At 39.2% G+C, this 12498-nt stretch overlaps 1 long non-coding RNA gene across 1 annotated transcript in view; it reads right to left on the bottom strand.

Moving 5' to 3' along the window:
* LOC126085781 (uncharacterized) overlaps window positions 1–12498 on the bottom strand; it is a 128371-nt gene that overhangs the window by 55185 nt on the left and 60688 nt on the right. The window contains exon 4 of the long non-coding RNA XR_007519350.1: window positions 4470–4659. This is a non-coding gene — a long non-coding RNA (uncharacterized LOC126085781). The remainder of the gene's footprint in view (window positions 1–4469; window positions 4660–12498) is intronic.

Here is a 12498-nt window from a genome sequence, read left to right as displayed (position 1 = left end):
CCTCACTGGAGGAGTTATTGGTCCGGCACAGGATTCAGACATTCCTAGGTCCCCTGCCCAACACAATACTGACATCATCTCTTCAGAATATCCCATTATATCATACCAAACATTCAGGCTTGTCAGGAGTGCCTTGAGTACTATTGACGACCATCAAAAGATTTTTTTTTTTAAACTAGAACAAAGAAAAAACTCTAGTTACCTTAAAATACATTTAAAGTAGGACATACCATTTTCATCTTGCCTACGTATGCCCCTTTTAATGTTGAAATGACCAATGACATACTGATAATTAAAATACATAAACACACAAACATCACCAGAGCATACTGTGAAAAGCTTAAAATGTTCTTTGTGTTTTCATGTTGGAAGTTTATATTAAATAAACTAGGGTAAGTTTAGCACTTACTTAATTTCAATGCTAAAACTCCCTTTTCCAAAATTATATTAATGTAATTAGATATGTGGTACAAAGATATGTGGTAGTTAAGTTTAATCAGAAACACATTGCCTATTGCTTTATTTTTCAGTTTTTGTGTGTTTATTTACCAGGGAAGCTATTTTTGTAATGAATTCAAACCAAATCACTGAGGCTGAAGGCAGTGGATATCAATTTGACCTTTTGATAGCTTACTGAATGACATGGTTCCTGGAAATCTGTTTCTCAGTTCAACTTGATGAAGTTTGAGTCATTTGTGTTTGAAATTCACTCTCCATTAAGAGTGAAAAGATAAATGTCTTTTCCCTTTCCCATCTTCTCTGTTCACTTCTTCTCCTTCCAAATCCTGCCTCTGGGTTTGTTAATACCTTCTGACTCATTTAAAGAGAGGGAGAGAGAGATTAGAAAACAGCAAATTTTGTAGTTTTTCCCATCTAGCTCCTTCTCAGTAACTTCTTCCTGGTCTTGGATGGCTTGCCTTTAGGGGTCAACCTTTCTTTTCCACCAGTGAATATTGCTTCATGTTGTCTTTTCTTCAAAACTCTTTCACATGCAAGTGAACCAAAGACCATAAATAAGGGTGTAGTAATTAAAAACCTTCACTCTGAAGCCAAACTGTCTGGGATTAAATTCCAAATCTCCTACTTATTAAAAAAAAAAAAATCTGGCAATTTGTTGAATCTCTCAGTAAAAATGGGAATAATTTCTGTGTTGAATGGGAATAACTTCAGCACTTATTTTATGATGTTGTTAGTTGCCTTTGAATTGATTCTAACTCATGGCAACCCCAATGTACAGAGCAGAACTGCTCCATAGGGTTTTCAAGGCTGTGACCTTTTAGAAGCAGACTGCTAGGCTTCATTTTCAAGGTCTCTGGGTGGGTTTGAACAGCTAACCTTTCTTTTATTAGTCTAGCGCTTAACCATTCTGCCACCCAAGGAACCCACTTATCATATAGTTACTGTTATTTAATTATGATACTTTAATTAAATGCATTACTAGATATAAACTCCTAATAACATTGCCTAGTAAATAGTAAAAAAAAAAAAAAAAAAAACCTTTTTTTTTACACCCAATAAATGTTAGCTTTCATTATAAAAAAAAAAAAAAATTTTTTTTTTTTTTTCATTATAATCTCCCTTCCAAATCCTGGGTCAAATATATCATTATCTATAATGCTACTCTTGACAAATTCTGGACCATACTGGGGCTCCCACATCTGGTCAGTGCTCTCTTACCCCATTGTGATTGCCAGTTCAAATAAGGTTAAGATCAACACTGTGGAGAGGTTAAAAGGAGAGAACTAAACACAACAGAACTATCTACGGTGTGTCTAGAGAAATGGAATGGGTATGTATACCCATTTGTCTTGAAGATAGGAAAGGAGGACAGAATTCAGAACTAATTATGTGGCTGGAATCCTCGGGCTCCCTTTAGCGCTGGCTTGTGGAGTTACAAACCCCCACATTCCTCCTTTAGATATAGCTCAGGCCCAGTAGCCCAGACCCATTAGGCCGCAGGGCTCAGGACAACCACTCTAAACTAGTGAACCCTTGGGAGAGCTTCAATTCTCAGAATTCAGCATCGCCACCATGTCTCAGTCTTTTGTTATAGGTAAAGTAAAAAGTAAATATGTATTTATTTTTTATTATATTTGTGGAAAATGAGATTTCTTTATTAACACAAGATAAGTTACCTCTTTCCATGATCATCTATCTCGGCATGTAAACTCCTAAAGAATAAGACATTTAGAGGTATTACATATATATGTATACCATGGACTGCCAGAAGAACAAACAAATCTGTCTTGGAAGAGACACAGCCAGGAGTCTCCTTAGAAGTGTGGATGGCAAGACTTCGTCTCATGTACTTTGGACATGTTATCAGGAGGGACCAGTCCTTGGAGAAGAACATCATGCTTCGGAAAGTAGAGGGTCAGCGAAAAAGAGGAAGACCCTCAATGAGATAGACTGACACAATGGCTGCAGTGATGGACTCAAGCATAGCAATAATTGTGAGAATAGTACAGGACTGGGTAGTGTTTCATTCTGTTGTCCATAGGGTTGCTATGAGCTGGAAGCAACTTCTTGGCACCTAACAACAACACTATATATGTACTATATTATTAATTTGTCCATGGTAATTTATTTATCTAAGGACTATTGATCAATACAGTAGAAAAGTTTTAACATATAGCCATTGCCAAACGACTTTCATATTAAAGGTATTGACCAAATCCTCTTTCATTTCAGACTTTTTTCTAATTAAAGAAAAACAGGCATGTAGAAATCACGCATGAAGTAAATGTGCTTATTAGGGAGTCAGTTTTGAATAAAAGGGCAATTCTTTATTTCAGGGATCCCTTAGGATGATAGTAGATCCTAAAACCCATCTAATTTTGAAACACAACTTTTCTTGCATTGGGTATAGAAAATCTTGCTTGATGACCCAAAGGGCCAGATGTATAGATTATAAATCTTGCTTTTAAATAAGCAACAGTGCTTCTATACCGGTTTCTTTGCATTCTCAGTTTCTGAAAAAGCCACATTTCCCACCAAGTAGTCATTGGAGGTGGTGTGACCATACTCAGCATTCATAATCGCTCAGGACTAGTGGCACAGACAGCTGCAATTATTTCCTTCTGGCTCTGAAATCACAGGAAGATAATTGCTGGTCTGGCATTGCACATGTACCAAAGGCAAGTTTACCTCCTAGGGATGAAAGTGATGATGTCACCTTGCCATATTTTAATCAGTAGCAAACTATTGGACATACATTCTGAAAATCCTAGCTACATCTGAGGAAAAACATAAAAGGAGTTCAAAATATTAGGTAAATTGCTTTGCATCCTTCAGAAAATCCCATAAATGCTTAATCTTAATCGAGTAAATTTCCTTGAAATAAATAGTGTTTTTTAATGTGTAGAAATCTATGAGTGATTTTTAATGATCCAATAAGAAAAAAAAATTTTCAGATAAAGTTTGACACTTATGAAAGTATAATCTAAATGAGACATAGTAAAGTCTCTTAGATCTCAGATTCATGGGTCACTATAATAGAAAAATATTTTTAATCTTAGAGAAAAAATCCTCTAAATAAATTATACATATGGAAAGTCTAAAGATCTTGGAACCAGTCATGAATCTGGGTTGTGAGTGAAAAAACCTCAATTCAATTAACTCAAGCAAAAGACAGAATTTATTGGCTCACATAGCAACAGATACTGGAACTAGTTTCAGGCATACTTGGATCTAGGCACTCAGGCATTGTCATCAAGAATTCTTCTCTCTCCCTCCATCTCTTAGCCTGATTTTTCCTGTGTGGACTTCATTCTTAGGCAGACCTTTTCCCATGTGAGAAAGACAACCACAAGCAGCACCAGGTTTACAGGATTTGTATAGCTTGAAACCTATAATGTAATCATGGACATGACATCCTATCGCCTTTGCCATATTCTATTGCTTAGAAGCAATTCACCAATTCCGCCACACTCAAGGAAAGGAGATTATAAAAGGCATGAATACCAGAAGACCATCTTAAAGTCTGTCAGCTACAATCCCTAGAATGAAAACTACATAGAACTCTCATTTATGAATATTAATTTTAAAAAACTAGAATAAAATATTGATAAAAAGAATAAAGTAGCACAGAAAATCATAGAATATTATAATCTAGAAGAGATCATTCTAGATATGCAAGGGTGCATTAATAGTAGGAAATGTAATAGTATAATTTGTTGTATCCATAGGTCTAAAAGAAAAAGATCATTTTTATGGATGCTGAAAAAATATTTAACACAATTCAGCATTCATTCTTATTAAAAGAAAAAACTCTTAAGAAAATAGGAATAGCTCCTTGACATAATAAAATATATCTCAGCTCAACAGTCAGCTAGAAGCCAGCCACCTTAATCAGGAACAAGAAGGATATCCAGTATCATTACTATTACTTTAAATTGTATCGGCAATTATCAGACAATGCAATTACAACAGAGAAAGAAATGAGAGATATAAAAATTGGAAAAACTCACTGCTGTTGAGTCAATTCCAACTTACAGCAACCCTACAGAACAGAGTAGAACTGCACCATGGGGTTTCCAGGGATGAAAATCTTTAGGAAAGCAGACTGCCACATCCTTCTCCCTCGGATTGGCTGCTGGGTTTAAACCACCAACTGTTCGGTTAGCAGCTGAGTGCTTTAACCACTGTGCACCAGGGCTCCTAAAAATTGGAAGAAAAGAAGTAAAATTATTACTTTTTGTAAATGATATAAATTTCTACTGGGAATGCCCATGAGCATTGACTAAAAGCTGTTACAGATAATAAAGATTTCGGTATGATACCGAAACCAAAAAACAAACCCGTTGTAGAGTCGATTTTCACTCAAAAGGGCACAAAATAAATTCAAACTAAGACCAAGCTTAACCCCTACCTAAATAAGATGAATATGCCCCCTTTCCCTTGTTCTTGTGATGAGAGACTCAAGCTATGGATATTCTACCCTCTTCTTAGGGGACCAGTGCCTCAGTTCTACTCAATGACTTTAAAGGGTTCAGTTGGATGCTCTGTACTTAATGGTAGTTTCCATAATGTTGCATGTGCAAGGCCACACTGTTTATAACATCATATCTCTTGTCTCTCAGACCAAGACCTGCAATTCAATTCCCACAGGAAGACATCTCTGATTATACTCAGCAAATGTTCTGCGTGCCACTATTCTGTATGCCCTTAGCACTTATGCCAGCAGTTTGTCTTGTCCTAATTTGTGTTTAGTTGTAGGTTTCTCACTATGTAAGTGCCAAGTGGTGTATGCTTTTTTGTCTAAATAAATATTTGGAGAACCCTGTGTTTTCTGTCCTCCCCTATCCATGGTGCCTAGTTCTAGTGGTGTATATCCAAGTATTCAAGAAATGTTTCTTTTAGGAACATATTTCCATAGTTCAGACATTAAAAAGGATATAAAGGCACAGTGAAGAGTCTTTCTCCCATTCTATTCCTCATCTGCTCAGTTTCCATCACCCCAACAGGTAACTCCTATTACGATTTTTAACCACTATTGATAGCTATTCATATTGACTCCAATCTTTTCCTATTACAAAAAGTGCTTTACAAATGACATATTACATAGATATGGATAGACTTACATTAAAATTACAGCTAGATAATTGGTTTACAATAGAATCCTCTATTGATGGCCTTGAGCTCTCCTGAACCTTTAAGGTAACTGTGTATTTATGTTCTAATTCATGATATGTGGATTTCTTATTTTAACAGCCAGAGGTTCCTGGAGAAAGCCTCAGTATAGCCCATCCCCCATGTCTCCCACTCCTGCTTGTACCCTAATTCTAACAGGAGGCCAATCATTTCTGACCAGGATGGGGAGCACTCAAGGGAAAGAGTAGCTTTACTTCCTTAACTCAGAGTTGTAAAAATAGATAAGGTGGCTGATTTCATCTCTTCTTATATCCAGTAAGCATGGTATTTTTGACCACATAAGCAGATGATTCATGTGCACTGAGGCAGACAAAATAATACTACAGATGTGAAACATATATTGTCACAGTGGTTATAAACTTGGACTCTGAAACCAGACTGCTTCAACTCCATCACTTACCACCTGTAACTGGCTAAGTTATTAACTTCTTTGTGTCTCAAGTTTGTATAGCTGTAAAATGTGGATAATAATAGAGCCTACCTCAAAGAGTCTGTTGTGCACAGGGTCGCTATGAGTTGGAACTGACTCGATGGCACCTAACAACAACAACCTCAAGGGGTAAGTAGATACCCAGTGTCTGATAAGTAACACTATGTAAGTTTAATCAGTACTATTATTACCCTTTTTAGCAAATGTTAGCAAACATTTTGCATTCATAATGAAGGCAAAATACTTCCATTCTGCCTTCAGTCCCATAGAAGACAGTTAAGCCAGACATACTCAGAGTTTGCCCACCCTGACACCTAGAGCTGTCACACTTGATTAGGTCCTACAGAGCCAAGTGGCCAAGCTCACTGGCCAGAAGGTGATCTTTGCACCAGCGGTTTTGCACCAGGGGTTTCTATATGCAGGCACTGTCAGGGGCTTGCGTTTCGGCATTGCCCTAGACCCCGGCTGGTTATGTTTAGACATAGTGGTCTGCATCAGTACTTGCTTGTCTGTAGTCCTCCCGACATAATGAACAACTAAGGGTGGTACTATTTAGGCACAATGAATAGTAAAACAACCACATCGAAGGTTATTAAAAATAAAGTGAATATATGGTTTAAAATAAGAACAACCAGAAAATTAAAAAAAAAAAAAAAAAGAAGCCCTCATTATAAAGAGCAGGATCCACTGCAGTTTCCTCAGAAACTATTAGGAAACAAATCAATCTTAACCCCAAATTAAGCACAACTTCTCAAGTACAAATGTGATGGTAACCTCCTTAGTACTGTACTTTTTACACTTTTAAAGAGGCTCTGAAACATAAAATGGAGTTTAACAAATACGAATGAATGAGTGAATGAACACAGTTTTAACATATAGGATTCTAACACACCATTTTCTCATTTCCAAAGTAAAACATTTAGAAAGAAGAATAATGCCTCCCTGTGTTGGACTGTCTACTGAAATCTTGGAGCCATTTCCACTCCCTTCTTTGCTCCTTCCTCTATTGCAGGAGCTGAAGGCTTGAAAGCCACGTTTCCTAGATGTCCCTGCCTTCAGGGTCCAGGGTAGTGCCTGCCAGTGAAAGGCCCTGGTGTGAGATTTGCACGTTGGAAGAGAGGAAGCTCCATTACAGCTCTCTTAGTGGTGGGGAGAAATGTGGGGTTTGGGAGAGGGCAGATGTGATGATTTTCCTAGCCCTTCCTGGAAATCACCCACCTCAGGGCTAAAGGCAGTGAAGCCATCAGCAGTGGCTGCCTGAGATTCCTGCCCTTCTTGATCTCCCGAATATTACCAGCAGCTTCCTCAGCCTTAAAATGCTTTCTAGGTCTCCAACACCGTGTATTAAATCCCTCCCCACTTGAACATCCTAGAGCAGTTTCTCTTTTCCCATCCAAATCCAGATTGATACAACTGATACCAGGATTAAATGGCAGCAGCAAGGTCTTTTCCCGACTTTGTACTACAGCAGAAATTTCTTGTGTTCTTCCTCCTGAGCACCATCTTCCCGTCAGGTGCACACCTGTAGCTGAGTTCCTGCTGGTGAAATGGCCGTGGAAATGGTGTGCGCAGGCTCCAGCCTGGCCCTTGCAAAGCTTACGGAGGTGATTCTCCTCTTTCCCCACCGGGTGGGTGAATGGACAGGACTCCCAGAGGAAAGCATGGCCCAAGATGGAGGAAGTATGTGTTCCTGACTGAAGGAGAATTTCTGCCTCCCTCTTCCATGCAAGCCTCATTGCAATGAAAATGGCATTTTATTGCGGTAACTAAAATTTGGGGATTATTTGTTACAGAAGTTTGCCTTCTCTAATTAATACATGGTCCTTGAAAGTAGGACCTTTATTTTACACTTTTGGTTTGCAGTAAACTAAAAAAATCAAACCAGTTGCCTTCGATTCCTACTCAAGGCCACCCCATGCATGTCCATTGCATTTTCAATGGCTGATTTAGGGTGTGAGAGTAGAACTGTGCTCCACAGGGTTTTCAGTGACTGTGACCTTTCGGAAGTAGATTGCCAGGCCTTTCTTCTCAGGTGCCTCTGGGTGGACTTGAACCACCAACCTTCAGTAGCTGAGCACTTAACTGTTTTGCATCACCCAGGTGACAGTGGACAGAGTAGATAGTCATTAAATGCTTGCTTTATGAATGAAAGGAAAAAGAGATGAGGATAAATACATTTAAATATAATAATGGAGGGTGCTCCCAGAGGATAAAAAAGTACTAGCTAGCTTCCAGGCTGTATGGGATGCTATGGCTGAGGGCAAAAGTTACTAAGTATAATATAGGTTAAAAGTATGGGTTCTGGGGTAGGACTCCCTGAGTTCCAACACTGCTGTGCCGCTTACTGGCTAGTTATCTTGAAAAAGAAACTTAAAACTCCCAGGACGTCAGTTTCTTCACGCATTCATTTCATCTTGGGATAATAGTAATTATCTTACAGGACTGTTGTGAGAGTTTCATGATTTCACATTTGTGAAGTGCTGCGTAGAGTGCCTCCAAACCAATAATCCATTGCCATCCAGTCTATTCTGATGCACAGTGACCCCGTAGGACAGAGTAGAACTGCCCCTATAGGGTTTCCAAGGCTGTGAATCTTTACGGAAGCAGACTGCCACCTCTTTCTCCTGTGGAGCAGCTGGTGGGTTCAAAGTGCCGACCTTTTGGTTAGCATCTGAGCACTTAACTTCTGTGCCACCATGGCGCCTTGAAGAGTGCCTGTTATATAATAATGTATTTGCTAGTGTGGAGTATAAAATATTTAAAGTTATGCAAGCCTTTCTTGTCTTTGGTGATGAGGCAATCTTTGATTCTGCTTTATGATTTCCCCAATGCTCCTTTATCCTGCACTGATTTTGCTTTGGTTGCCATAGATCCCTTTTGTATATAAGTTACAGAAATATTTGGGATTTTTCCACATCTTTATAGTTTCTATATTTATTCTGGTTTGCTAGAATCCTGGGTCTTATTCCATACTGCCTTATTAGCTCGGACTTAACCATTCTTATTCTTATTACATTAATGTCCCATTGGACAGTAAAGGTACTTTTTGTTCCTCGACAGGTTTAAAACTTATTTAGTCAGATTTTGTTTTCCTCGTATGAGTTTTTAAGTCCTTATGGAAAATTATGAGGAACTTTCAGCATTATAGCCTCCATATACCAAGGCCTTTGCCACAGATCATTCTTTCCATGCACATTGCGTTACGTTATACACTGCTTATTTCCCAACTTGTTATTACTCTTTTCTCTCAATTACACGTTATGGCATTCAATGTCTACCCTATTTGGCCACAACTATATTAAACCCTGATGGTGTACTGGTTAAGAGCTATGGCTGCTAACCAAAAGGTCAGCAGTTCGAATCCACCAGGCGCTCCTCGGAAACCCTATGAGGCAGTTCTACTCTGTCCTATAGGGTCGCTATGAGTCAGAATCAACTTGAAGGCAAAGGGTTTGATGTTTTTAAGATATTGTTCAAAATACAGCCAGAAGCCTCCTTAGAAGGAAGGATGGTGAAACTTTGAATTGCTTGCTTCGGGCATGTCATCAGGAAAGACCAATCCTTAGAAAAAGACATTATGTTTGGTAAAGTAGAGGGTGGGGAAACCCTCAATGAGATGGATTGACACAGTAGTCACAACAATGGACTCAAGCGTACCAACAATCATGGAGATGGCACAAGACTGGCAACATTTCTTTCTGTTACACATAAAATCGCCATGAGTCAGAGCCAACAGCAACTAACAACAACAATATTATTCATTACACTCCCTTTTTCCTTCTTGCCCTTCATTGATTCTGGGTACCCATTCACTGACCATTTATGTCATTCAGTTTCTCTGTGCTCTTCCTTCCATATAGTGACTCTGTCACAGACACAGCTGTGATTTCCTTTTTTCAGTCACATGTCCTTTCTTACTGAAATCAGCCATGTGTCCCCAGAAAAGCTTTCATATTCCCTCCAAAAGAATTTTTCTATATGGTGTTTAATCACTTTTCGTCACTGGAACAGATAGCACCCAAGAAATGCTGTTTTTAATCTGTGCTTCACAGCTCAAATGCCTACGTAACTGTCTGAATTACAGACAATGAACAGACTTCTATTCGATATCATGGCAACCTTCAACTAAAATATGACTTCTCCCTCCATTCCCCCCTCCCATCCACCTAATGCAGTCATATAACTTGGAGAAGTTGGTGGTGTGCATGGGGAAACTTCAGGAAGATGGCATGCCTTTAACACCAGCTTCCCTTCCCCTCTCCCCTCACTTCTTACATCTCAAATAGAGTGATAGACACTAAGACCCTTTAACTAAATGCTGTGGATCTTCTTTGATTGGAAAGAATCTTTACTTGAATTTTGTTGACGTTGTTTATTCTTAAATCCAAAGAGGAAAAAAGAATAACTCATGATGACTCCTCCAATATTCTATGCTCTGTATGTAAGGCACTTGGTGGAGCTATAAAGTAGACCTTTTTCAGCTTACCAATGCTTTCTAAATTGTATTTTTTATCTATTAAAAAAGCATTCATTACAATCATCTGTGCCTTGCACTGGCTTGGTGCCACCCTCAAGGGTCCTAATATCTAGTAGTAGCAAAGGCATTTGGATCACAAATAAGAATATTAGGTGGGGGTAGGGAGAAACCTAGAAGGCAGGTGGTTCAGTAGTAGAATCTTCACCTTCTATGTAGGAAACTGGGTTTCAGTTCCTGGCCAATGCTCCTTAAGTGCAGCTACTGCCCATCTACAGTGATGGCTTACACGTTGTCAAACAGGTTTCAACGGAGCATCCGGGTTCAGTCACACTAGAAAGAAAGGCCTGATAATCTACTTCTGAAAATCAGCCAATGAAAGCTCTATGGAGCACAATGGTTCTATCCTACTGTGCATGGGGTTACTGTGAGTCATGGGGTCACCGTGAGTCAGTGGCAGCTAATAGCAATAACAACAACAAAGGAGATAAACCCAAGGTATTCAGGAGTATTGGTGTTTATTAGGCTACTCTAAGTGAAATAATCTAGGCCCCCAAAACAAGGAGCTGCTGCACTGGTGACTCTGACCTCCATAATATTTTAATATCACTGCACTGGGTCTTCAAAGTTCTCCCCATCGTCCCTTTGGCAAAGCCCTTTTCTCCTCTAGCTCATCATTCTCTGATGCTCCCCTGCTCCCACTGGCCTCCCAGCATTTCTCTTGGCTGTGCAGTGTCCTAACTGGTCTTCCTCCCTCAGTCCCCTACACTCCACATATCGTGTTTTATCTTCTCAGCTTTTCACTAAATTTTTAGTATATTAGTTTCTTGAGAGAAACTAATATATATATAAAATAAATATACTAGTAAGGATATCACCTTGAGGACTAAGGTGCGCCTGACCCAAGCCATGGTGTTTTCAATTGCCTTATACACATGCAAAAGCTGGACAGTGAATAAGGAAGACCGAAGAACTGACGCCTTTGAATTGTGGTGTTGGCAAAGAATATTGAATATACCATGAACTGCCAAAAGAACTAACAAATCTGTCTTGGAAGAAAGACAACCAGAATTCTCCTTAGAAGCAAGGGTGGTGAGACCAATTCTTACATAATTTGGACACATTATCCAGTCCCTGAAGAAGGGCATCATGCTTAATAAAGTAGAGGGTCAGCGAAAAAGAGGAAGACCCTCAATGAAATGGATTAACAGTGGTTGCAACAGTGGGCTCAAGCATAGCAACAATTGTGAGGATGGCACAGAATTGGTCGGTGTTTTATTGTGTTGCGCATAGGGTCGCTATGAGTTGGAACCAACTCAATGGTACCTAACAACAACAACAATACATATGGCTCCCTGGGTGGTGCAAACAGTTAAGCGCTCTGCTAGTAGCCAGAAGGTTGGCAGTTTATAATCCACCCAGAGGTACCTCAGAAGACAGATCTGCTTCTGAAAGGTCACAGCCGTTAAAACCCTATGGAATAGTTCTACTCTGCACACGTGGGGTCACCATGAGTCAGCATTGACTCAATGGCAACCAACAACAATAGTATAAATATATATGTGTGTGTATATATATCACTTTAACAAATGTGGAAAAAATGCATGATAGTTTTGCCCATGTTCTTAAACAGTGAATACTGAGGTTGACCTTTCCTTATGTCTCAGACATACATACATATGCATCTATCACTATACATCAGTAACTCAGGGCCTCCTGAAATCGTATGATGTCCTACCAAACTGTTGAATTGGTAAAAGCTCTTCATCTAGCAGTGATGGACAGTACTGTGTTTTTCAGCTTGCCTTATTTTAGCATGCCTCTGACTCCTGCTCACCTTTCAGTTGTTGCTTTTTGCTGCTATCGGTCTACTTGTTTCTTTCCTCCTAATTTGCTGCACTCATTTATTATATGACAGGCATCGGTGTCTCAGTGGTAGATC

This window comes from Elephas maximus, chromosome 1 (assembly GCF_024166365.1).
Source record: "Elephas maximus indicus isolate mEleMax1 chromosome 1, mEleMax1 primary haplotype, whole genome shotgun sequence".
In the NCBI taxonomy this organism is placed as follows: Eukaryota; Metazoa; Chordata; class Mammalia; order Proboscidea; family Elephantidae; genus Elephas; species Elephas maximus.
The sequence above is the reverse complement of the archived record's forward strand: the minus strand, read 5'-3'. Positions and strand labels throughout refer to the sequence as shown.